Here is a 4,371-nt window from a genome sequence, read left to right as displayed (position 1 = left end):
ACATTCGAATATTCAATCCCCCAAAAAACGGTTAACCGATAAACCGAAATATACATATCCTATAAAAAAAAAAAAAATGTGGGAAACATTTTTACAAAAAAATGTTTTTTAATTTTGAAAAATAAATAAATACATGTTCAAATAAGTATAGAAACCAAGTCGAATTCGTCAAATGTATTGAACTGGTGATCACAGTTTGAACAGTTGACAGCTATAGGCCTACAGCTTTCATGCTTAAAACATAACTTGGTTTTCTGATGGATTTGGATATAAACGCGAGTGAAGTATAACCTTACGCGAGAGAGAGAGAGACCAGCACCTGCAGCTCTGCCCGCTGTGAGGGACCGGTGAGCGGAGCAAAACAAACCTTTAGACCTAACACACTTAGCTATGGCACTGTCGTATACATTGAATTACTCCATTTGATAATATGTAATCAACTTAGGCACCCCACCCAAAAAAACATTATTATAAAAATAAATAAATGACAATACAAATATTCATAACTCATAATTCTCATATTCGAATACCTGAATAATTTCGAATATTCGATTAATCGTTCCCATCCCTAGTGTACGTATGTGTGGTTACTGTATAGGGCATATTAAATGGATTGCACGTCCTTTAAATGACCTGTAATCTAATCTTTAGTGCTTATTTAAAGAGTAAAAACTGAGCTATCTGCAGTCACAAATACTCACACTGATATGGCACAGCAGAGAAGGCTTGGCAAACACACACAAGTCCACAGCCAGTCGTGTTGTTTCTCACCAAGACCTTGATAGTTCCTCAGACAGTGTGTCTGCCGATGACTGACCGAACAGAACGGAGTCATTTAGTGTTTAATAACAGGATTTTGAAGGTAAACTAAACAAATGAGACAGTACACACATGATAAAATGTGTGCTGATAGGAAATGAATAGATAGCATTAGTTTGCCGCATTACAAAGTACATTTGTCCCACCTACAACATAATGAAATGTTATTTTACATTTTCATGCTCCGGTGCATTTCCCAACTTCACACAAAAAGCTACTAAAGTGACGTCGTGTTGAACTCCACTCCATTTTCTCACCTTTGAAGTGCAGAACTCGCTCTTCAATTGTGCTGCTGTGTTTTTGTATTTATAAGCCGACCTGTGTTAGGCGAGGGTAACCGGGCACATTAAAGCTTGGCTCTTTCAAGCTGTTCAAAGAATAAATATTCCCATAGATGATGATGATGATGATTGATGATGATGAATATGTGGTTACCAAGAACACTGCAGCTTTTTCAGCTTGATTTAAAATATTTTGAATCACACTGTCTTGATCTCATTTGAAGTAAAATATTCAAAAAAAGAGTCATCATTTATTGTAATTCTCCTCTGTATGGTGCATTTGGCTGCAATCTAGACAGATGTTTGGGCTGAGGATATATTGTCTACCACAAATAAGCTATAAAGGTCTCTGGCATCAAGACGAGCTTCATCCTCTTCATCTGTCGCCTCCTCTCCAAACTGAGCTGTAATGAATAGCAGGATTAGATGAGAGCATCTCTAGCTGCTGTTTTACAGAGATAGAGCAGAGCCTCTTCACGTTACATCCTCCTCATTAGCCTATTAGTGTGTGTTTGTGTGTTCAGTGTGTTGTCTAAGGGTGGTGCTCCTGTGTGACTTTCTGCTTGCTGTGTATATCAGGACCACTGACAATGTGCTCATCAATGTGTCCTGCCACTTCCCATAAATCCCACTCACCTAAATACGGTGATTATCACGACAGGTCTAATTTGAAGCTCATCTTGGAAGAAAAGGATGTTTCTTAACTGACAGTGAAATTAAGAAAATCATTTTTGTTCTCCTGATTTAAGTAGACAGCGCATGTCAGAAGTAGAAGAAGCACTGAGCTCCACAGATCATGTTGATGTTGCGCTGCACAATGTCTATACTGTCTGCCTAATCAAATGTAGAGTCTGAGATTAGAAGACTTACCTTGTCAAAACAAACAGGCCTCCATCTTGAATCCTTGCAAGAGAAGGTTTGCAGTTCTCCAGCTGCTGTAGTTTTGGTTAAGCTGCAGACTTTTTGTGTAAATATTTTCTCCTTATTAAAAAAATAGACTCAGTCGATTACTGCTCTCTATTCTTCAGCGCTCACTAGCTGTCAGCTATTTCCAGAGATGATGTAGTGGGCCTGATAATATTGTGAAAAACGAATGACACGTCAACGCAGTTAGTCTCTTTATTCAGACACACTCTTTCCAAAATGATTACTGTGAATATCAAGATTCCATAGTTTTGACTGATATTATTTTAACCTGTGTCCTGAGCAGTCTGAGTTGGAAAAATGTACATGTGAGACAATGGGAAGGAAAGCAGGATAGATGAGATGTATGACATGCAGACAGCTGGGGAATCACTACAGGGAATCCACTGAGAAAAGCTGCAGCATACTAACACTTCTAAATTAAGAGGCAATCCTCCAAATTGCTGAATTGTGAATCCTTAAATTTGCAGAACATACAGATTTGTAATTAGCCTGCAGAGTTGTCTGTGTCATAACAAGTTTGATATCAATAACAATACAATATACATCACAATACAACTATGTATTAAATCCAGAAGATAATTTGAATGTGACTGACAGAAATGTAATGAGTGATACAGTAAGCTAATTGTATTACAATACAGCATGTTAACAATTGTATAATTGACTGTATATTCAGTCTATGGAGTTTGTTAACTTACAGTAACGTTATACACTGATTATACAGTAAGTTCACAAGTATGTTAACAATAGTAAGTCAATGGTATAATAATAACTGCAGTAACTAGTATTAAAATAAAGTTAGCTAACAAGTCTAAGCTAATGGTATTGTAACCACACTAAGCTAAAAACTTTTTCTAGTAACAAATATGATAACTACAGTAACGCTAAGCAAAAAAAAAGTAAACTAATACAGAAAGGTAACATATATCATGACTACGTTGAGCCAGTGGTATGATAAGTAAAGTAAGCTAATGTTATGTTAACTACAGTAAGCGTATGATATAGTAGGGTCACAAGTATGCTAACTAAGCTAAGCTAATGAGTATAATAATAATAAGTAATGGTTTATTAATGTTGGTGAATTTTAGGTCAATGTTGCTGTTGTTCTAGATATTGTTGAGACATATTTTTCTGACTTTATAACTCTTAATGACTCCATTTGTGATTCGGTTTGAGTGGCGTAGCATTAAGGCTAAATTTATCTAAAGTTTTTTTCAATTTAGCTACTCAGCCCGGGACTCAAATATTTCTCTCTTTTTCCTCATTTTTACTGTCTGTCTGCTGTCACCTTTTAATAAAGGAAAAATGCAACAAACATTATAGTGGCCTAGACCAGTGGTTCTCAACTGGTCAGGCCTCGGGACCCACTTTTTCCTTAGTCAATAGATCGTGACCCGAAATTTTTAACCACTCAAATCTATTCAACAAAAAATCGTGCAGTAAAATATACTCTTTTCAGCATACATTATTAATTAAAGTGAAGTACAGTGCATATATCCCTTATATCCCTTCACAGAACTAAAGTATGCTTTTAAAAAAGATTTAATGAGATCATGGAATCATAGCTGAACTGCATAACATAAAAAGGCCCACATGCTGAAAACCCAACCCCAGCAGGGGGGTCTGGGGGGATTTTTTGAAATAGTAACATATAAACTACCCATTCTGGTACACTCTGAGAAGAAAATATTAATAATATTTTATGCTATTGTTTGTTTTTCACTTTGTTCTGACAGCTTGCTGCTCCACTCAGAGAGAATAGCAAAGAGGAGATAGTCTGTGTGAAGTACTTTAAATTGTGGGTAAGGGTAGATAGCCACCATTGTTCTGTGACCTGTCAATCATCAGACTGGGGTCATATTTCATTATGTGTTCATTTTTATCTGAAGTTGTACCCATGGATGTATAAAGAATAGTTCTACCGCAAAGTTATTCTCCGTTGGGACTTCCGGCAACAATCTTGATTCTGATTGGACAGAAGACTCGACAAAACATCAGCAAAGATGTTTTATTGAGAAGATGGTGACTACGTGACAGACGTTTTAAAAACCGTTCATGGTCTCCGGTACTTCCAGTCCAACGCCTACTGCATGCACAGCGTTAGAAAATCGGGTCTTCAAAATAAAAGTTTGACTTTTTTTCCCCCCCAAAAAAAAAAGAGAAAAAGAAAAAAATTACCCAAATTTTTTTTCTTTCTACTCACGCATCTGCGACCCGCTTGAAACGGGTCCGCGACCCACTTTTGGCTCGCGAACCACCAGTTGAGAACCACTGGTCTAAGAGGACGTCCTAAGTTTGAAATTGAGAGGCAGCAGTTGGTTGAGATGTTGGGGACAAACCTATC

Source organism: Notothenia coriiceps, unplaced genomic scaffold (genome assembly GCF_000735185.1).
Source record: "Notothenia coriiceps isolate Sejong01 unplaced genomic scaffold, NC01 NC01_scaffold00031494, whole genome shotgun sequence".
Taxonomy (NCBI): Eukaryota; Metazoa; Chordata; class Actinopteri; order Perciformes; family Nototheniidae; genus Notothenia; species Notothenia coriiceps.
Note: the sequence above shows the minus strand (reverse complement) of the source record.